General features: G+C 44.1%; 1 long non-coding RNA gene across 1 annotated transcript; it reads right to left on the bottom strand.

Moving 5' to 3' along the window:
• Window positions 1-7,190: 7,190 nt before the first annotated feature.
• Window positions 7,191-22,460, bottom strand: LOC113981371. Its single transcript, XR_003538390.1, has 3 exons — window positions 22,450-22,460; window positions 9,504-9,509; window positions 7,191-7,324 (listed from the first exon to the last, which is right to left on the bottom strand). It is a non-coding gene; the product is annotated as an uncharacterized LOC113981371 (long non-coding RNA).
• Window positions 22,461-23,035: the final 575 nt, after the last annotated feature.

Raw genomic sequence — 23,035 nt, forward strand, 5'->3', positions numbered from 1 at the left:
TCTTTCTTTCCAAATTGCTCCATGAGTATGAACTATGCCAAAGGCATATTTGAAGCCTATCCAGGTGTTAATTTGTTTTCCTTCTGCCAATCCTAAAGCTCGAATGAGAGTCATCAGTTCTGCTTTCTGGGTTGAGGTTCCTGCGGGCAAAGGATTTGATTTGATTACCTCAGTAGTGGTGGTCGCTGCATACCCAACCATCCTCACACCTTGTCTTATGAAACTGCTGCCATTGGTAAACCAGTCTTCTGCATCCAGGGGTGGTTCTTCTTTAAGGTCCAGGCAGCTGGAGCACACTGCTTCAATGGTTTCCAGGCAGTCGTGCATGACAGGTGCAGCCAAGATTCTTCGTTCTAGGAATGAAGCTGGGTTAACAATGTTAGTCACCTGAATGGTTATGTCATCTGATTCAGCCAGGATTACCCGATATTTCAGAAATTGGGAGGGTGACAGCCAATGATTTCCTTTGTGTTCCAGTACCGTAGACACAGTGTGGGACACTAACACAGTCATTTTCTGTCCCATTGTACATTTCCTGGCTTCTTCTATATTTATGGTCATTGTTGCTACTGCCCTTAGGCAGGTGGGCCATCCTTTGCTTACTTCGTCCAATTGCTTGGAGAAGTAGGCTACTGCTCTTTTGTGCGGCCTCAGTTGCTGAGCCAGGACCCCCAGAGCCATTCCCTGTCATTCATGCAAGAACAACCAAAAGGGTTTCCTTACGTCAGGCAATCCCAACGCCGGAGTCCTTATGGGTTCTCGCCTCAGTTGTTTGAAGGCTCCACTTGCTTCAGGGGTTCAGACTAGGTTGCCCTTAGTTATTTTCAGCAGGTCATATAAAGGCTTTGCAATTAGCCCATACTGATATATTTATAAACAACACCAACCTGTCATTCCTAGAAAGGCTCGAAGGTTTCTCACCATCTGTGGTTTCGATGTCTGGCAGATGGTTTCCTTTCTTGTTGTCCCCAGAGATCACTGTCCTCTCGATACTTCATATCCCAGGTACATGACTTTCTCCTGGACCAGCTGAGCTTTCTGTTGAGAGACTTGATAACCATTTAAGTCCAAAAAGTTTAAGAGGTTTACTGTCCATTGGACACATTCTTCTTGTTTTTCAGTAACAATCAATAGATCATCCACATATTATAAAAGTACACCCTCTTCCGGTGGTGACTGCCATTGTTCCAATTCTTTAGCTAATTGATTCCCAAAAATTGCAGGAAAATTTTCAAACCCTTAAGGTAACACTGTCCAAATGAGCTAAGTTTTCCTTCCTGTGGTGGGATTTTCCCACCTGAAGGTAAATATCCTTTGACTTTCCTGTGTTAAGGGAAGGCAGAAAAAGGCATCTCTTAAGCCTAATACTGTGAACCAATTAGACTTTCTTTTAATATTGTTAATAGGATACATAGGTTTGTAACAGCTGCATGTATGTTTTAGCTATTTTATTTACTGCTTTTAAATCCTGAACAAACCTATGTGTTCCATTTGGCTTCTTGACTGGTAAAACTGGGGTGTTGAAATTTGATTCACACTCTACAAAAGTCCTAGTTCCAAGAAGTTATCTATTTTCTAGCCTCAGTGCATATTGCTTCCTAATTACTGGGTTTGCTCCTGGTTGTAATTCTATTTGAATGGGAACTGCCCTTTTCGACTTTCCTGGTGTTTCAATAGCCCAAACTCCTGAGTATACCTGATCTAAAATTTGATTGACATTTGAATTATCCTGGCTTGGCTCCACATAGCTCATTGCTAAATTCAGAGCTGCTATTAATTGTTCTTCCTTTACCTTAAATTCAGTTTTACCTTGTTTGAATTCTATTACAGCTCCCAAATTTTCTAGTAGGTCTCTGCCCAATATGGGTTTGGATAAATTTGATAAATACAAAAACTGATGCACTCCCATTTGTTTTCCAATTCTGAACTTTAGGGGTTTCAAAAGAAAGCTTTTCTGATTGGCCAGTGGCACCCACGACTTAAACATAGTTATCACTTTTAGGTATTAATTCTTGATTCAAAACAGAAAATGTAGCCCCAGTATCAATTAGAAAATCTAATTCTTCTTTTTCTTCCCCTAGCTTAATTTTTACCAGCAGGTCCCCTAGGTGCTGGCCCGTCGGCCCCCCCCTTCACTCAGTACTCTGTAAGCAACAACAGCCCGTCCTGTGCCTGTATTTCCAACTGTTAATTCAGGGCATTCTTGCTTCCAGTGTCCTTCTTTTCTACAATATGCACACTGGTTCTGACCCAACCTTATCTGTCGGGGAGGCAAACCTTACATCTGTTACACAAGGTTTGTACATATAACCAACAGTTGCTAAATGGACAAATCTTAATTCTAGGTCTTATCCAAAGTGGTGTGCTTATAGTTAACTCTTCAGCACTACCTCTCACATAGCAATTCTTAGCATGATAATACCTTTAACTATGTGCTCCTGGATGTTTCAAGGTAAGCAGGGTATATCAGGCACACAATAACTTTTCCAAAAACAAACAAGACAACCTTATTTCCCTCAAAATAAACAATATTTGGCCAAATACAAACAAAACCAGACCAGACCAGAGGGGACATTCCCCTGGGAGAGCGTCCTCTCCCGTATCCCTGCAAGGGACGGCATCCCGCCTTCGACTTATGGGAATCCAGAACCAGAACCAGAATAGACAAAACCAGAAACCAGATACAAATACCTTTTATCAATAGGCAGTGTTCTTGTCCAGACCCCGCAAGAAGCCACCGAAGAACGGAGCCCCTTGGGGTAAAAAGACTTACCCGAGGGCGCCCAAGGGGGTCCCATCCTCCGAGGGATTCCGCAACCAGGTGGAGAAGGTGTCCTGCCGCAGGTCGCCAAATGAATCTGAAAAATCGGCCCGTAAAAACTGCTCAGAAACTTTTTTATCTTTCAGCAGCAAGGTATTTGTTTATTCAATGTTGGGAGCAAGCCAGCTCACGCTGGACAAACTTGCTCAACTTGCAAGTGCAAAACTAAGCCATTTTATACACTTTAGATACATGGTTACATCATTTATTATACATATTAATAAGTAGGCTGGTCTCTGGGCAGAGTCTTTCCAGACATGTGCAGTCTTCTACTTTAGGGGTCTTCTGCTCAAGCCTTCATCCCTCTGGTGGTCGCCATGGACGTCTTCCTCAATTTGACCTCTTCAATTAGGTGACCTGAATTCTTCAAGCTTGCAAAATCCTGGCTCTGGGCCTTCTAGATCTTATTCAAATGTCTAGTTTACCTAATTTATTACTGTGTGTGTACTACTCCTATTCTTTCTATAATAAGGCCTTTGGTCCAGTGAGCAGAACAGAACATGATATTAACCAGTGCTCCTAAAATGTTCTTCTAGCAAAACAGGTATTGAGGTTTCTTAGCAGGCCAAGATATCTCAGTTAACTCTTCTAGGCCTGGCTCCTGTTTCAATGCCTCCGGTCATCAGGGCCGAGATGCCACCCACAGATGGGCACGAGACCGAGGGGTGGACTTAACCATGGATATCATTTCTCAAGTTATCCATGATTGTGAAACTTGTGCCGCTATTAAGCAGGCAAAAAGACTGAAGCCCCTGTGGTATGGTGGATGATGGGATAAGTATAAGTATGGAGAGGCATGGCAGGTTGATTATATCAAATTGCCACAGACCCGCCAAGGTAAGCGCTATGTGCTTACCATGGTGGAAGCAACCACCGGATGGCTAGAGACTTTTTCAGTGCCCTACGCAATGGCCTGGATACCATTCTAGGTCTTGAAAAGCAAGTCCTGTGGCGACACGGGACCCCAGCGTGCATTGAGTCTGACAACGGGACTCATTTCAAAAATGACTTAGTCACCACTTGGGCGAGGGAACATGGTATCAAATGGGTGTACCACATTCCATATCATGCACCAGCTGCTGGGAAGGTTGAGAGATGTAATGGATTGTTGAAGACGACTCTAAAGGCACTAGGTGAGGGAACTTACAAAAATTGGGATAAGAACTTAGCCAAGGCCACCTGGTTAGTTAACACCAGGGGTTCTGTCAATCGAGCTGGCCCTGCACAAGCAGAATCCCTCCACATTGTAGATGGAGACAAAGTTCCAGCAATCCACTTGAGGGGAATGCTAGGGAGAGCTGTTTGGGTTACCCCTGCCTCAGGCCAAGACAAACCCATTTGTGGGATTGTCTTTGCTCAAGGGCCGGGACATACGTGGTGGGTAATGAGGAAGGACGGAGAGATCCAGTGTGTGCCTCAAGGACATTTAGCCTTGGGGAAAAACTAACTGCATGTCCTGAGTTGTTGTGCTGGTTTAAAAGTTAACCAGCAAGGGAAAATGAACTCAATTCAAAAGAGAGATTTATAAGTCAGAATAACAATTTATTAAAATAATGCAATAAGTACAATTATACAGACAGACAATTGGTTTTAACCCACAAAACCCAAATGTATAACCCAGCACCCTAGGATATGAACAAGAGTGGTGTACCTCGGCCCACCCCCGAGTCCAAAGCAAAGGGAGAGGGGAAAAACCTGCTGGTGGGAGAGCTGCTGCAGTCTGGTCAGAAGTGGTGATTGCAGTCCAGTCGAGGGTGGTGGTCTCAGTCTGGTTGAACGCGGTGGTCTGCAGTCTAGTTGAAGGCAGTGGTCTGCAGTATTCCTCTGGATCCCACGAGAGCTGGCAAGGTTCTGAAACTCCCAGTTATATACTCTCCAGTTCAGGCGGGAGTGCTCAGTCCCTCCCTCAGAGTAGGGAATTCCATAAAAGGGCATGCGGATGCTCAGTCCCTCCTCCATAAAAGGGTATCAGAGCGGGGAATTCCATAAAAGGGTATAGGAACATCTTCCCACCTTGCAGGTCTCTACTGACAACAGTTTCTGGGAAATGGCATGGATGGCTATAGAATACACAGTTTTGGGTTGCACCCATCCAGTGATGAATTGGTCCCAGTCGTTCTAACCAGGACAGTTGTGTTTTACAGGAAACCAGTCACCAGACAAGAGAGAGACCTGAACTAAGCTGATGCCAGTATCCAATGATGAGACAGCCCAGAACGATGAAACAGCCCTAAAATCAGAACTGTAATTGTGACTGAGGAGACCAAAGATCTGGACTGAACTGAACTGGTGTCAGTGTTGATTTTTTTTCAATGACAAGACAACTGCGCCAGAGGACAAACAAGGACTACATCTATATATATGTATATATGTATATATATATACGCGGGATGTAGGCGAACGTGAGATATAGGTGTTACGTAAAAATAGTATGGAATAAGGGGTGGAGAATGTGGTAGTTTGGTCTAGGCCTTCCTTGGTGACCAGTTTGTAACCAAGGAAGTGCCCAGATTTACCCGGTATTCCCTACGATTTTTACATAATACGGGGTATAAGAAGAAAGGAAGAGAGGCCTTTGCCCTTTTCTTTCCTTCTGGCGGCTTTGGAGGTGTGGGTTTCCCTGCTGTTGAGTCTGTCGGGTTGGGGAGTGAGGCCTGGTAAGGCCTTGCTGACCTTGGGAGATGGAGGTTGCCGGCGATCGTTCCAGAGCGACTTTCTGTTGTCCCAAGGAGAGTAGTAAGATATTCTTTGCTAATTCTTTTAGTTGCTAGATCTTGGGCTATTGATTGGGATATATATATATTTTATTTTGGTTTTGTTCCTTTTTTTCCTTCCCCCTTCCCTTTCCCTATTGAAATTGTACATATATTTCATTTGTATATAACTGTAATATAAGTGTAAATATATTTATATATATTGCTTTAGCTGTCTCTCTCTCATTCTGGTTCTCTTGGGTTTTTTTCTCTTCTCCCCTGGGTTTTGGGGGGGGGACTTCTTGTGGTAAGGTTTGGAGATTTGGCAGGGAGCCAGCCTCAAACCATATCACAAGTATAAACATTGCATATTTTCACACAGTCTATAAGTATAAACATTACAGCTTGCAACTTCTAAAGTCATGTCAAGCAAGGCCTACAGAAAGCAGGAAAAATTGTTCGGAGAAATCTCTCTATTCCGGCCACAATTCCCCATTTCTGCTTTTGAACAATTTTTACTGTATTCTCGTAACATTCTTTATTATATCTATAACATATCAACAAACATAATTACTTAATTACTATTACTATTAACGAACTTAACAACCTATTGACCTTAGGGTTTGTGCTCTTTAACTTTTGCTGAAAGGTGCTACTAAATATAGGGTTTATTCTTGAAAGCCTTTATTCAATCTAAAACACTTCTGCAAATGGAACTCTATACAATTTAGGGTTATGTGTCTTCTGTTTTTATTTAAAGGTGTTTGTATATTTGTTCATCCAAAGGTGTTTGTGTATTTGTGTTCATATATTCACACACATACATACATACACTTTCATTTGTACACATTCACACGGTGGCCACCATCATACACACTGTCACGCAGACATACTTTTGAGTTCCATGTCAAAAAATTATAATTCTCTAGTATCTTATAATGATAATAATTTTCTAATACCTTATAATGTTAAAGTTTCTTAACCAAACAGATAAACTTTCTTTTACTAATGCCTATTGAGTAATTTAAAATTCACACAACACACTCTCTTAAATTCTTAACTTCTATAATTTATGTGCCTCAAAAATATACTAAAAAGGTGTGTATAATACTGAAAAATTGTGCTTAAAAAACTGTATTCTAATAATATTGAGGAAACTTAGCTACAACAGCTTCTAGTTGTGCTACTGTTACCTGCAACAACAACATCAACCTTGTTCTAAAGTACCAGCTTCTCTCCAAGGCTTCATCCATCGTGCAAGTAGTCAGAGAACACCTGTGTGCAAAAAACTTAACACATGAAAACACTTTTGCAAGTCAACTAAGGGGGCTGACACCCTTCTCTCTCCCCATTTCTGCTTTTGCAAAAGTGTTTTTAAAATTCTTAACTTACTAATCTCTTTACCAAATACCTTTGTGATAATAACAAAATTTTATAGCAGTTCTATTTTGTAATAGAGTATGTATATACTATCTATATCTTCTAACAATTCTGATAAAATTATAGGCTAATATGTCTAAAAATTTCACCTGCATGTTTTCATCTAGGTCAGGATGGGTATTAATTGCATGATGCAACTGATCAATAAATTTCCAAATGGCTCCGGTGGCCTCTGTCATACTGTAGTAAAAGACGGAGCTGTCTTATCATCATGTAACTCACAGCTGTGCTACAAAAGTTGTTTCAGCTGAAAAATACAGATTCTTTTAATAAGTATAAAGTAAGATATATAGGTGAAAAGAATTCCTATAGATCACTTAGGCTTTCAGTTAAATGCGATTTGTAAAAAAAGGCAATGTATTAATATTTGCTTTGGGATGCATAATAAAGCTTCAGGATTTTAACTGATTTTAACAATAAAGCAATAGGTTTTGTCAAAGCTGAGGAATTATCTATTAAAAGAATGAAACCACGAGATTGAAGAAATGATAACAATTATATCTGATTACACTAAAAAAAAAGGAAGTCTTTTCTACAGACTTAATTACTCTCAGCAACTCTAAAATTTCAATAAGTTTCATTCAAGATGTGATACATAGCATTTGTGAGTGTAAAATCAAAAGGAATACTGCTTAAAATCTCTAGAATGCAAACAAATCATACCAGTTAGTAAGTTAAAACTACAACAAAGAAATATTTTCTCTACAGATGAAGTGATCAAAGACTGCAAACAGTGAGCATTTTTCTCACCATTTATCAATTCTGCATATGCAGATTGCAAGTAAATACTAACACTTGGCAAAGAAGGTAGTCTCGTGTCAGGGCACCGCAGGAGTTTCTTGGTACTGGAAATGTGACAATCCAAGCTGTATTAAATGCTTCAGTTACAAAATTATTGTCTAGAGTAGCTTATAGAAAGACCAATGTGTACTATACACAGTTCTAAAAAAGAAAGATGGTATTGTACTGGCATAGTTAAACTGAAGCAAGTTTGTACATAAGAATGATGCACTGATTTAAAATTGTTACTTATTAGTTTATTCTTGCTTCACAATAGTGCCATATTTATGGGCAAAGTGGGCTCCAGTCTTAAGTAGATGCTTGGACTATCAGTCTCACAGGATTAGCAATTTTAAATTAAGGAAGAAGTTGCAAGAAAAGGTAATTTCATGCTTCGAAAAGAACTTTCATTCATTTCAAAGGCTTGGAACCTAGAACCATCAGTTCAGAATCCTATCCAAATGTTGATGTCATCAATGCATTTTAAAGCGGCTTTCAATTAGGTTAAATAAAGAAAATAGAAGCCAATGAAAAAAAGCTTAGTAAGAATTTCTATTTCTAGATAAAGCTTGCTTTAAATGCATAATCAGTTCTGCTAACTGTGGGATGTGATGCACATGACTGAGTTTATGTGTTTAGTGAGAGTTTTGTGCTGCTTAGTATGTTACTGTGAACAGTCAGCACAAAGATAATGTTATAAAAGAGTGGGTCTATAACTTCTACTCCTTCTAATTGAAAAAGTACATATATCGCATAAGTCATACTCAGTAACATTTGCTCTTGGCTGCAACAACATTTGCTTTCCTTTTAAAATGTTTTATCTGCCTAAATTCAAAAAAAATCCTTTTTCAGTTTTCTTAGCTCAAATGAGCATACAGACAAGGCAAGCATTCAGGGAACATTTTTTGTATTTAAACTCTTTCAATCAACAGTGTTGTAACTCAAGTCTCATCCAAGCCATAACAGGATCTTAAGAAAGCTAAATTGTATGCATGTGGAAATCTGTAGCAAAAAGAGAAGAAATATAAATTAGGTCAGTCTAACTGCTTCCTGTAAAGGACAAAAATATCTTATTCCTTCAGACTCCTTTCTCACTTACTCACAATGAAATGTGTAGACTGAAACTTCCAGAGGACTTGAAATATTAAAAACAGATTATTAAAAAACCTGATACTGTCACAAAATATCCAGATCCTTAAATTGAGTCCTTCAAACCAATGTTTGGGATTTAACCATTGAATGTTATCAGACAACTCCCACCAGACACTTTGTTCAGCTAAAGATCGAGTTTGAGACATCTGTGATTTTATTGCTTTAGCCAAATCTTGAATTTTGCCATCGATGTTTGTAGTGAAGGCGCCCTGCAAATGTGTTTGAACTTGTACCCAGTCAAAATGGCTGTCATTCCATACTCATGGAATGACACATAATCCTTTATGTTGGTGTTCCCAATCGCATTTTAAGGTCATCCTATTACTCATAGCATCTAGTCTATCCCTGATCCATATTAAAGCTGCTTCTACTGCTTCAAGCCTTGCTAATATTTGCTGGTCTATACTTGTTTGTGTAGCCATCGATACTGACATATTACCCAATACACTGACCACTGTATGCATGGTATGTACTGAATGGGCCAATGCAGCAGTAGCCATGGCTGCGGTAGCTGCTATGATTATTGCAGAAATGATAAAAGCAATTAGCCATCCGATGAACCTTTTCATCTAATTTCTTGATTATGTTAACAGTTTCACTAATTTACTATATCCAACATCATCCTCCCAGCTTCTGGTTAGGTTCACTGGGAGCCACAGTTCAGCTCTTCTGCACATAGAAATTATTACTGAAAAATTAAGAGTAGATACATTTTGATTTGTAATACAAATGAAATAATAAGGATTACTTACAGGTATTGCTAAAGTTAAAAGTAAAGTTAAAGGTATTGTTAGTATCACTAATCACAACGTCAGGTGCGGCCAAGAAGACATATGTGTGAGAGGTACACACTATGACTGAGTTATCATGCCAGTTAGTGAGAGTTAGTCAATACAAGGAGTTATCCCTAGAACAGTGTCCATGGGCTACATGTCTAATTAGAAATGGCATTGCAGCCTTCCATAGCTTGCTCACCCAAGGGCCAGAACTGTTTTTATATATTGCCTGCAGTACTGGTCCTGAGAGACCCCCTTCTGCCCATTTAAGGGTCTCCATTGTAAGTTGTGCAAAGTTTACAGGATGTGATGTGTTGGTGATCAAATGACTCCTCAGTCCCCAATCCATCATTTTTACCCCAGGTAATCCAATGTTTATTATCCCTGGAGCTGTTAGTCTACTTGGGGCAACTGCACAGCAAGTGTATCTAATGTGGTGCTTCGTGGAATTTTGCAAATGGGTAGTTGAGAGGGGGACAATTCCCCCGCTTCTTTGTCAATCAGGATATGATCAAATCCAGCCATAGAGAAAAAGGTTAAATTCCCACTGGTGTGTCCCCTATCTTCCCTTTGCAGATAGTATAAGTGGAATTTTTCTACAAATGGTAAACAGCCATTAATTGGTCTGTTGGCAAGACATACAGGTGGTAGATGTGTATAAAAGGTTTGGCTTCCATTACTTTTAATCCAGTCTTTTTTTTCCTCCAAAGAGCCACGAGGTGGCAGCCAAACACCCCCAGTCCAGTTAGTATCATTGTTAGAGAGTGGCATTTCTGCATTCCACCGTGTCACTGGTCGAAACATTGGAGGGTCAAGTATACGAGCCCGATAAACGTGAGACTGAGTTAGACTGAACAAGGAGACCCACATCACGCCATAAAATGCCCCTTTTACCATACTGTTGCTGGCCACTATGGCCAGATAGGCTAGGAAGATGTTTTGCGGATTAGATGTAGCTCCGACAGCCTCCATCATCTGTTCTGCCTGATCTTGCAATCTTTTCAAGCTTCCCCACATGATGTCCGGGTAGGCCTTGCACCGCTCGGCATTCCTTGGTCTCTTTCTAGGAGTCTTGAGGGTCAGCTTCTTCATTTGCGGAATCGGATTGCATGTCGAATCCGTCCAACTCATGATAGGGTTTTACCAGATGTGCTGGAAGCCAACAGGGTCCTGCAGATGAAAGAACACATGCATACCCCCTTCCCCACACTAACAACTCAACTGGACCTTGCCATTGAGCATTCCCCTGTGGATCCCTGTATAATACCTTTGGCTTTTGTTCATGTAATGATGGCATGCTCTACTACAATTAAAGTGATTCAAATTCAAAAAATTAAGAGTAAATACAGCTTTGTCTAATTGTTCCTGGGGTGTCATATTCCCCCTGTTTTAAGAGCATAGCCTTTAACACCGAGTGGTGCTGTTTGACAATAGCTTGCCCCTGTGGGTTATGTGGTATGCCAGAGATGACGAACTCCCCATTGTTGCAAAAAATTCCACATGTCAACAGCCAAATACCCGGGACCATTATCTGTCTTAATTTGCCACGGCAGCCCCATCGTTGCAAAGCATCGAGTCCAATGTTGATGCACATCACTGGTTTTCTCTCCAGTGTGAGCAGATGCACACAGAAAGCCCGAGAATGTGTCAATTGTGACATGGATGAAGCGAAGCCGTCGAAATGCTGCAATATGTGTAACATCTGACTGCCACAAATCACTGGCCTGTAATCTCTGGGAATTAACTCCTTGTGGAGGGATAGGAGACGATATTTTCTGACATTCCAGACAAGTTCATACGATATCCTTAGCCTGAGCAAATGTAAGGCTGAACTGTTTGTGTAAACTAAATGCATTTTGATGGAAAAAGGAATGCAAAGCTCTCACATAATCAAACTGCAAGGTTGCCACCGCAAATCAGTCGGCAACTGCATTCCCTTCCATAATAGGACCAGGGAGAGAAGTGTGGCTGCGAATGTGCAAGATGAAAAATGGGGCTGTCCTTTTTTCTAAAAGGACCTTGAGTTGGACAAACAATTCAAAGAGAATTTTCTGATTTAATTCCTTCAGCAGAGTTGAATGAATTCTTTGTACAACACCCACCACATACTGAGAATCAGCAATAACATTAATTGCTTCAGTTTTAAACAGAAAATTACTGCACGAAGCTCGCACTGCTGCATTGAACTATTTTCTCGGGTGTAAGCATGTTTCCATATCCCTTTTTCTTGCCATGCTACGACAGCCTTTTTTGTATTCCCAGACCCGTCTATAAACACATTTCTTGCACCTGGGATAGGCACAGGTGATAAGAGTACATTCAGGGTTAAAAGGTAATTGCACCATCCTGTGCAACAATTTATCTGCTGACAAAGAAAAGTTTCCCATGAAATCAGCTAGAGCAATTTGAAAGCATTCTGCGTTTTGCAACAGATACTCGTAATCTTTGACTATGAGAGGCAAATGCAGACAAGCAGGATCATATCCCATAAGCTGCTGGCACTGATATCTTCCCTGCTTAATTAATTCTGCACATAATTCCTGCACTGGGGTTATTGTTTTCTTTGGAGTATGTGACAAGAATATCCATTCTAAATGTATGACACTGTGCTCGTTAAGCTGTCCCAGCAGTGCAGAAGGGTATACTGCCATAGGAAAAACAATCTTATGGGAAGGTCAGGCTCGACTCGGTCCGCTTTGTGCGAAGCAATTTGCTGACTAAGGAGGCATATAGCTTCCTTTGCTCCCTTTGTTAAGGTGCGCGGTGATGTCAAATCACTATCGCCCTTTAATAAATCAAATAGACTCTTCAGCTGCTGTGTAGTGATGCCTAGAAGTGGACAAACCCAATTAATTAAACCCAACAGTTTCTGTAAATCATTCAGCGTCTTTACCACTGGCTTTAGAGTCAATGGCTGTGGCATGACAGACTGCTCGGATAATATCCAGCCTAAATATTTCCATAGTGGGCATGTCTGGACCTTTTCAGCAGAAACTTGTAACCCATTAGCTTGCAACTCCTGCAATGGCTCCTTCAGTGCTATATTTAATTGATCCTGTTGCTGAACACATACCAAAATGTCATCCATATAGTGATAAATAATGCAAGAGCTATACCTCTCCCTGATGGATTTCAGCACAGCCGCCACATAAGCCTGGCACGTTGTAGGACTATTCATCATACCCTTTGGCTACACGACCCATTGATATCGTTGCATGGGCATTGCATTATTAATCACAGGCAAAGAGAAGGCAAAATTAACACTGTCCTTGGGATGTAATGGGATTGTGAAGAAGCAATCTTTAAGATCAATGACAGTGAGAACCCAGTCTCTAGTCAATAGGGTCGGGACAGGAACCCCTGGCTGTAACAGTGCCATAGGCTGCAGTACAGCATTGATGCCTCTGAGACCATGTAACAACCGCCACTTCCCATTCTTTTTTGGCATCACAAAAATGGGAGTATTCCAAGGACTCATAGATAGAATTATGTGCCCTGCATTCAGTTGCTGTTGTACTAATTTATGTGCCTGAATGGCCACTGATCGACTCAAACTGGCTTATCAGTTAACCATGTCAGTTTGAGCAGGGGTTTGTCAGTGGCCACTTGCATAAATTTGCAGGCTGAGTCACAAGCTGCCCATTCCACTGCTCTAGCAAATCTCATCCCCACAGGGAGATCAGAGTGCTCAAAACAAAAGACTGAAACCAGGCTATCTGTCCTCCTGGACTACGTGCTGGCAAAACATGCGTACTCTGCTTAGGTATCTCAATACCCCTGATTCCCAAATGATATGTTGTGTATCTTTCAGCAGCCAGGTCGCAGGCCAGACTCCAGCCAAAATTACAGAGACATCCACCCCCATATCAAGCAATCCTATTATATCCCTATCCTTTATGTGCAAAGTTAGCATAGGCTGCCGGCTCGTTATTTCTGCCGCCCAGTTTATTTGACCATCAGTGCTTCCAAATCCACCTCTCGCTCTCGTGTGCTGTTATTAGGGACCCAGAAGGGCATCAATAAGAATTGAGCTACTCCCTGCCCTTTACTGAGTACAGAAAAGCCAGACAAGGTAGTAAGCATTACTTTTATCTCCCCTTGATGATCTGAATCAACAAGACCAGGCAGCACTAAAACACCTCGTTTCGATATGCTGGATCTGCCAATAATTAATCCTGCCATGCCTTGTGTGGCAGTTTGAGCCACGTTAGAAATCTAGAAATCCAATTTTCAGGCTTCTCCACCCCCTCCCACAATTTATGCCAACACCGAAGAGAAACTTTCAGGCCAGAGGCTTCTATAGGGGAAGGGGGAAGTATATACATTTATTTACACAAATAAATACTATACAAACTAAAAACAACTATATATATATTACATCTCTATCAATCAGTCCTTTCAAGCCCCTCCTTTAAGTTTAGTCCAGGAAAGAGCCTTTTCAAGGCTGGAAAGTAACCAGTCCCTCTGTGGGAGTGTTCTGGGCCTGAACGTTCCCCCCTCACCAAGTTCCAGTTGTTTGTTGCAGTCTCTCCTCCTCATGAAGTCCAGGAAGATAGCTCTGAGTCCTTGCTCTCCTGCTGCTGTGTGATCTCTCTCTCTCTCTCATACCTTGGTTCGTAGGCTGCTGCAGTGTGGTTCTGCTTATCAAGTGTCCATGTCCTGGCATGTGTATTTCTCCTCAGGTTTTCGGTTGTCCTGCGTGGCAGAGACATCCTCCGGGTCCCTTCTCCCTCTCTCTGGGCGGGGTCCGTCTCCAATTTTGCTTGGGACTCTTTCTCCCGAGTGCCGGGCCTACCTCCACAGCCCGTCCACTTGGCTCAGCTTCAATGCTGAGCCTCTCCTCCACTTTCCAGCAGAGGGAAAGTCCCCCTCCACAGCTTAGCTGTAGAAAAGGAGGGGGGAGAAGGTTTGGCTACAAACGTCTGCCTCTCCTCTTACCTCAGGTCAGATTCAGGTGCTCACGTGAGTCTCTTCCCTCACTGCACACACTCAAAATGCTGCCTCTAACTCTGCTCTGGGCTAGGCAGAGCTGGGGGGGGGGGCCGCAGGGCTCTCCTCTCCCCCCCGGAGGGGAGAGAGGGAGCCCAGCCACCCCCTGGCCTTCCACACCTACACGCAGCAGACACCAACAGCCCAAGTGCCAACACAGAACTCTTGCCAACAGCTTCCGGTGGGCTGTGTATATATGATTTTCAGCAGAAGCGAACAACATGAGTGGTGATTGGCTCTTCAGGGAACACTGCCCTGGCACCCAATCACCTGAGTCCCCCTCTTCTCGAGGGGGGGACCAATCTCAAACCATGACAACTTGGGGTAAGGGTTCCCATACATCGGTGCCTACTAAAACAACCTCCATAGAGGAGTTACTTCTGAGGCAATGGCCAAGTCCAATCTGATGCTGCCTGAGGTTGTGTAGTAGGGAGGGTTTAGACCATACTGAATCTTGAAAACCATGACACCATTGGAAGCTCAACAAAACTGATATTTATTACCAAGAGGTGGCCAACAAAATGAACAAACCCAAAAAGGAGGAAGGGGAGAGAAATAAGCCCCCAGCACGACCTCCCCAGTTACCCAGCTGTTGCCCATAAAGTTATCTTACCGACCTAGCATGCCTATAATTACCTACAGCAGAAGCTGCATCCTTGGAGAGTCAGTAAGTTCACAAACTGGCAGGCGTCCCTGCCAAAGGCAACGTTGTCCTTGTTGTGAAGCTAGCTCCCTTCCAAGAAAGCGCTATCTGCTTTTATACAATTAATTGAGTGACCTCAACCTACGCAGGTGTGGCCATCACTGCCCAGTCAGAGGCCCTCAGTCCCACCCCCTATTATGTAAGTGCATCTCTTCTGCGCATGCATGAGAACTTCGGAAATCCCCTAATGCACACGCAGTATGCTTTGGGGGTCTTTCTTAATTGAGTCTGGGGGCGAGCCTTCCTCCCCTCCTCTTCGATTTCTCCTTCAAATGCCCTTGGCAGACAATGAACCAATAGTAAAACACCAATTAAAATAGTTTATACAGAAGTTCTCCCTCCAAGGACGAATTCACTGTTTTATCAGTGAACTTGGCAGGGAGAATATAAACTACTACAGGTGGCTGGGGCCAAACACAGATCAGAAGTATCAGCATAAATTCACCCTGCTACAGGTTGCTACCGATAAATCAGTGACGTGGGATTTGGTCACTCTCCAACATGAGTATATATACATTATATACACAATTCTAGCTCTCTCCTATGGTAAAGCAATATATTTACATTACATCAAATCCCTCCTTTCCCTCCAATAAAAGTTCAGAAGGGAAAAAGGAAAGATCCTTCTCACTTCCAGGGCAGCAGTGTCTCTCCTCTTCCAGGCAGCAGTCGTAGCTGGATTTGTCGTAGCTGGAAAATCTCTCTCTCCATTACAATACAGGGGTTTTCTCTCACCCCTTGGCCCTTTGGCTCCAGTCGAAGGTCTCTCTCTCCCGTGGACTGTGAAGGCAGGGACAAGGCTCGCCTCATCACGGACATATCACAGAATGCAAGACGTCCCATGAAAGTCCCTTCCTCGAGGAGTTGAGTTCCCTCGAGTCAGAACGTTTAGGGCAGCTCTCAGTTCAGTCTTTGCTCCAAGCGTTCTACCAGAGTTCCTTTGCTCTGTCTCAATTGCCAACGTGGTAGCGGGGGGGCAAGGCCTCTTCCCCTGCATTCCATCCTGATCCAGCTCCAGAACATCTCTGAGCTTCTCAGCTCCTCTCTCCAGTGCTGCTCTCATTTCAGGACTCCCTTCAAATGGAAGTCCACCCCCTCCTTCTAAGAGGGGTCTCCAAGGGTTTGGGGAAATAAAGCCAGGCTCACCCCCAAACAGCCTCCGCTGAGCTTGGTCCTCTCTCTCTCCGTTGGATAGCTCTGCGTTTCTCAGCTTGGTTCTGTGCCATCTCTGCTGCTTGTTATCTCTTTTGGCTCTCAGCCACAGTTCTCTGTTCAGTACTGCTCTGCCACTGCTTTCAGTGTCTCTGGCTGTCCACTCACAGCAAGGAAACTTCCCCCAGCTCTTAGCTACAGTACTTGGCCCAGTTTAACACTGTTCCAAGTTCCTGTAGCCCCCAGCCAGGGGCTGGAGGGCCTTGGCCCTCAGCGGGGCTCCTGACCCCTCTCTTCTCGTGGTCTCAAACCATGGCTGCCTCTCTTCTAGCTATGTCATCTTCCTTCTTCTTCAGTCTGTTATAATATGTTGATTTCAAAGGAGCGAAATGTAGCTTCTGATTGGGCCCTACACCAAGAACACCACCCCCTCGGGGATTACCACTTTCCAACTCCAGGGGAAAACTCTTTGTACCCCATGACAGGTGTTACTATTACTTCTAATTGGCTTGGCCTTGGCCAGCGGCAGGAAATCCCTCCTGGATCTGGCTGGCATTGGCTCCACGGGACAGGGGAAGCTTTTAGCAGTTTCCAACAGAAGTCACTCCTGTAGCCCCCCCCGCTACCAAAACCCAGCCACAGAAACCCACTACAACATGTCAAAATTATTTGAAATTAAGCAGAATCTCAGGGAATAGCCTACTGAATTTTCAAATTGTCTGAAAGAAACAGCACAAGAATATACTAATATTGATCCTGAAACAGAGGAGGGAAGGACTCAACTGGCCCCCATATTTGTGGGGCAGTCCTCAGATGACATTAGGAGATGATGCCTTAAGCCCCTATTAGTTTTTATTTTTCTAATTTTTGTAAAGCTTTATAAGTTTTATAAGTAGTAGAAGTAGATTTTAAAAGCAGCAGCCCTTATCCCTCCACCCCATAGCACCCTTTAGCTTACAATTCCTTAATCCTCTTAACCCATTCCATGTATCCTATATCAATCCTACTCCCAAACCCAGTAGAAATGTTTAGTCTCTTGTCAAGGCAAGACCTGTTCTGTTTGGGGAACGCTTGTATCTTGGTCTCAACCGCAGGACAGAGTCAAAGAACTGGGTGACTCTGTGCTCTCTGTACCCCGAAGAAGAAGACTGATGAAGAGAGGCTCTCAAAATGCACCCCAGACTCAATTCTAAGGGGTGGACCAGGGGGTGGACCAGAGCAAAAGTTACAGGGTGGACACACTTGGGATTGGACAGATATTGTTATAAAATGTAACATCTCAGGCACAGCCGGGGCACGTCGTGTAACATCTCTTGCCTTGGCACAATTAAACCCTTTCCTTATCTCACCCTCGATTAACGACTCCTGACTTTTTTCTTAGCACCAGCTGAGCAGGCATCAGCTGTTGGCCCAAACGGGGAAACCTGGACTGGAACTTCTTCAGACTGGAAACTTTCATCGTGCAGGAATTCCTCATCAAGTTGGCTTTTATCTGAGATAATTCCCGCCCTGGTCTGAGAAGCCCAGCTCCACAGAACCCACGGAAGCAAGCACGGAACATAGAGGTGAGATAAGAAAAGGCAAAATAAGGGAAAAAGGTACCTGGTTTAGTTAGTAGCTGCGGGAAAGTTTTGTGTTCCCGGGAGGTAGGGAACACGGGGGACTGGAAAGTTAACTTTAAGACTTGGGCCCTTCATAGTCGCGGGAGTCGCTTTCCAGTCAGCGGACGGGAAGTCCGCCCACCCAGGTCGGGGCGGTTTTCAGCCTAGGGCTTTTTTGTTTGGAAGGGATGCCTTCCGGTGTGCTCTGACGCTGTGGGGAGAGCCGGTGGAGGCTCTGAGAGTCAGTGTGACTCGGAACAATAGCGGAGAGGTTACTGTAACAACCTTGTAACCCCAAGGTAGCAAGTTTGAATCCCGGTGTGTGGTTGTGGTCTGTTTGTGTTTTGCAATCATGGGTTGTGTGGATTCAAAATTTAAGATCCCTAAAGAATCCCCCCTGAGCCTGGTTTTAAAACATTGGAAGACTTTAACTGGTTCTGAGACAACTTTAAAAAAGGAAGAACTGTGTAGGCTGTCTGTGGATGCATGGCCGTTGTTTGGACAAATGAGAGGGGTAGCGTGGCTGGAATTTGGTCCGTTTGAACTGGACATAGTGTTTCGGTTAATCTCGCTTCCTCATGTAGAACAGAGGTGGCAGGAAATTCGATATGCAGAGCTGTTTTTGTTTTTATTAACACACCCTGAATTGGGGGTAGGAGATAAGAGGAACGAAAGTTCAGGAGAGACGGAAAAATCAAAAATGGCTTTAGGAAAAGGGAAAAGGAAAGATCGAGTTAAGGTTGCTCCTGTCCCACAAATTTTATTTAAAAACACCGGAGAAGATGATTTAGATGTGTTAATATCACCTGACAGGAGAGAAGGTAGCCCGGAGGCTGGGCGGATTGGACTCCCCGCTGCAGGGGCAGCAGGGGGGGCTGGAGCTGCAGGAATGGCGGCTCCTGGACCGGCTCCTGCAGGCACTGGGGGAGCTGGGCAGGCGGGAGCCGCGGGATGGCTCCCTGGTGTGGGTATGGCTGCGCCGGGGGAATCGGACAAGTTGGAGCCTCCGGAGGAGTTGGCTCGGGGGCGACGGGAGCCGCTCCGGGCACGGTCAGCACAGGATCTGCTGCCATAGCAACGGGAACAGGAGCAGGCACTGCGGGAGTAACAGGGCTGGGGCCAGCCCCGGCTGCAGTGGCAGCGGGTGGAGGAGCCCCAGGAGCGATAGCAGGAACAACCCCTGGAATTCCGGGAGGGGCAGGGGTGGTGCTGACAGGCGGGGCCTCTTTCCTGACTGACCTGGGGGGTGGGGCTGGAGCCACCCCCTTTCCCACGCTTCCCCCTGCCGAGGGGGAGCAGCCCACCTTTACGGGCGGGGGAAAGAAAGAGGAACGGAGGGAGTTTCCAATCTCTGCCTCTCATGAAGAGAGAACAGAGACGCAGAGACAGGGCAAGCTAGTTTCAGCTGCTGAGAGAAGGCAGAAGCGAGGTTTACCACCGTTTGATCAGGACACGGAAGCAGAGGGCGAATCAAGTGACAGCTCGGGGGAAGGGGAAGAAGACCCACCTGTAGTAAGACCAAAAACAAAGGGGAAGAGGGCCCGTGAAGCGTTAGCTGCCCCCGACCCGATAGCAGGTAGAACAAGAGCAAAGGATAAGCCACCGTTAGAAGCCCCCTTAAGACAAGCTGTGACCAATCAGGGCACAGTATTAATAAAGGTTCCTTTTTCACTGGTCGAGTTACAGCAATTGAAGGATTCTGTAGGGGCATATAGAGATAACCCAGACAAAGTGGCAAACTATGCGCAAAGAGCAATCAAAACTCAGAACCCTGACTGGTATGACCTGGAAGTTATAATGGACACATTATTAGATCAAACAGAGAAGGAGATGGTAAAAAGAACTGCTCGAACTGCAATTGAAATGTTAAAATCCTCTGGGCAATTTCCAGGGGAAGATATTAAGGACATCTTCCCCCCTGATGATCCCAAATGGGATCCTAACGTACCAGCAAGTTTGGAAGCACTGAAACGGTATCAGGACTGGGTAATTTATGGATTTTGGCATGGAGTTCCGAAGGCAATAAACTGGTCCAAAATGTACGAGGTTAAACAAGACACCAATGAATCACCCACAGACTTTCTAAACAGGTTGAAGGATGTTAGGAAATATACCGACATAGACATAGAGTCAGATCTGGGAAAGAAAAATCTGGTGTATTTATTTGTAGGGCAGTCCACAGATGACATAAGAAGAAAACTGCAAAAAGCAGGTGGTGATAAGAAGGATATTGGTGATCTATTAGATATAGCTTGGACGGTATATCGAAATAGGGAGCAGAAAAAGAGAATGAGGGTGATGGAACTAGAAGGTGGCTATCGAGAGCATCATAGGCGTAACCACAGGTATCACAGGTCTAATCGTCAGCAGGACATAACAGATGACAGGTGCTCTTATTGTAAAAAGAAAGGACATTGGAGAAAAGACTGCCTGGAACTGAGGAAAACTGAAAATCCTCTCCCCCCTCCACCACCAGCCCCCCAGCTGACTGTGAGTCAGGATGTATGAAGGGAACCGGAGGTTTCTTCCCCAGCAGAGCCTCTGGTCAAAGCTAAGCTGGGGGGGGAGGATGTTGAGTTCTTGGTTGATACAGGTGCAGCATATTCTGTGTTAAATACTGTGGAAGGGAAACTCAGAAATGAAACTATAACTGTGGTAGGTGCTACAGGGGTAAGTGAAACAAGGCCATTTTTTAAACCTTTGAAATTTAAATTGGGCAAGCACTGGGTAACTCATCAATTTCTTTAGATGTCAAATTCTCCTAGGCCTTTATTGGGTAGAGACTTACTGGAAAAATTAGAAGCTGAAATTAAATTCAGCAAGGGGGGAGACATAAAAGTTATAATTCCAGACACTAAATATATCGAGGCAGCTGCTTTCTTTATACAGGAAAATCATGGAGAGATCCCTGCAGAAGTTGAAAATGCTGTCATACCTTTAGTCTGGGCCAACGAGTACCCTGGGAAGTCAAAGCAAGCTGAACCAGTAAGCATCACACTCAGGCCAGGAGCAGTCCCGGTAAGGCAAAACCAATATCCTTTGAAACTAGAAAGCCGAAAAGGCTTAGCACCTATAATTGAAAGGTTTCTTAAATTTGGTTTACTGGTGGAATGTGAATCCAGATTTAATACCCCCATCCTACCAGTGAAAAAGGCTGATGGCAAAAGCTATCGACTAGTCCAAGATCTTAGGACCATCAATAAAATAACTGAGGACATCTACCCGGTGGTAGCCAACCCCTATACACTGTTAACCACATTGACAGAGGATTTAGGATGGTTCACTGTACTTGATCTTAAAGATGCCTTTTCCTGCATTCCTGTACATAAAGACAGCCAAGAAATTTTTGCCTTTGAGTGGGAAAATCCTGAGACAGGGAGGAAAACGCAACTAACCTGGAGAGTTCTTCCACAAGGCTTTAAGAACAGCCTGACAATTTTTGGGAACCAGTTGGCAAAAGACCTGGAGGACTGGAGAAGACAGCAGCAAGGAGTTGCCCTGCAGTATGTAGATGACATCTTAATTGCAACCAGGACCCGGGACCAGTGCATCGAGCTCACTGTAAGTCTCTTGAACTTTTTGGGGCTAAGTGGGTATCGGGTCTCAAGAGAGAAGGCACAAATAGCCAAAGAGATAGTCATCTACCTGGGGCTTGAAATCTATCGTGGGCATCGGCGACTCAGTACAGACCAAAAAGAGGCCATTTGCCGTCTCCCAGAGCCCCACACTGTACGAGAGATGCAGGCCTTCCTGGGAATGGTAGGATGGTGTCGGCTGTGGATAGCTAACTATGGGTTGCTAGTCAAACCTCTGTATGAATCCCTGAAAATGGCCAAAGAAGGAGTTGTAACATGGACAGATGAGACCAGAGATGTGTTTAAACAACTGAAACAGTCCTTGATGTCAGCTCCAGCACTAGGATTACCAGATTTAACTAAACCTTTTGAACTGTTCACACATGAGCAGTTGAATGTTGCTCTGGGGGTATTATCGCAGACTCTGGGAAGCCAACGAAGAGCCGTGGCTTATTTCTCTAAACAGCTGGACAGTGTTAGCCAAGGGTGGCCGGGGTGCCTGCGAGCTGTAGCAGCAACTGTTATCCTGATTGAAGAGGCCCGGAAGCTCACCCGTGGGCAGCATATCACCGTGTATGTACCCCATGCAGTTCAAGCCGTGCTTGAACAAAAGGGAGGCCACTGGCTGTCCCCCAGCAGAATGCTTAAGTTTCAGGTTGTGTTGCTGGAACAGGACGATGTTACTTTGAAAACAACATCTATTGTAAATCCAGCTATGTTTCTGTCCTCAACACTAACCGACAGTGTCCCTGAGCATGACTTTTTACAGACTGTAGAAGAGACTTACTCCAGCAGACCAGACCTGAAGGATGTGCCTCTGGAAAATACAGACTGGGAACTGTATACAGACGGAAGCAGCTTCATGTGAGATGGTAAGCGCTTCACAGGGTATGCAGTGACGACCAGAGATGAAGTGATCGAGGCAAAGGCCTTACCAGCAGATGTGTCATCCCAAAAGGCAGAACTAATCGCGCTGACAAGAGCCTTGGAACTGAGCAAAGGAAAGAAGGTAAATATCTGACTGACTCAAAATATGCATTTAGTGTTGTACATGCCCACGGAGCCATCTGGAAAGAGAGAGGACTACTGACAGCCCAAGGCAGTGGAGTCAAGCATGCAGACCAAATCCATGCACTCCTGCAGAGTATTTGGAAACCGGAAGAGGTAGCTATTATGCATTGCAGAGCCCACCAAAAGGGGAAAACAACTCCCGAGTTGGGAAATCATTTTGCTGATCAAGCAGCAAAAGGGGCTGCAGAAAAAGGCATCCTAGCGGTAGTACCACAAAGAGAAATTGACTTAACAAAATACACCCCTAAATATGATGAGAAAGACAATCAGCTAATTAAATCA

The sequence above is a fragment of the Neopelma chrysocephalum genome, unplaced genomic scaffold (genome assembly GCF_003984885.1).
Source record: "Neopelma chrysocephalum unplaced genomic scaffold, ASM398488v2 Primary Assembly neopelma1_96511, whole genome shotgun sequence".
NCBI lineage: Eukaryota > Metazoa > Chordata > Aves > Passeriformes > Pipridae > Neopelma > Neopelma chrysocephalum.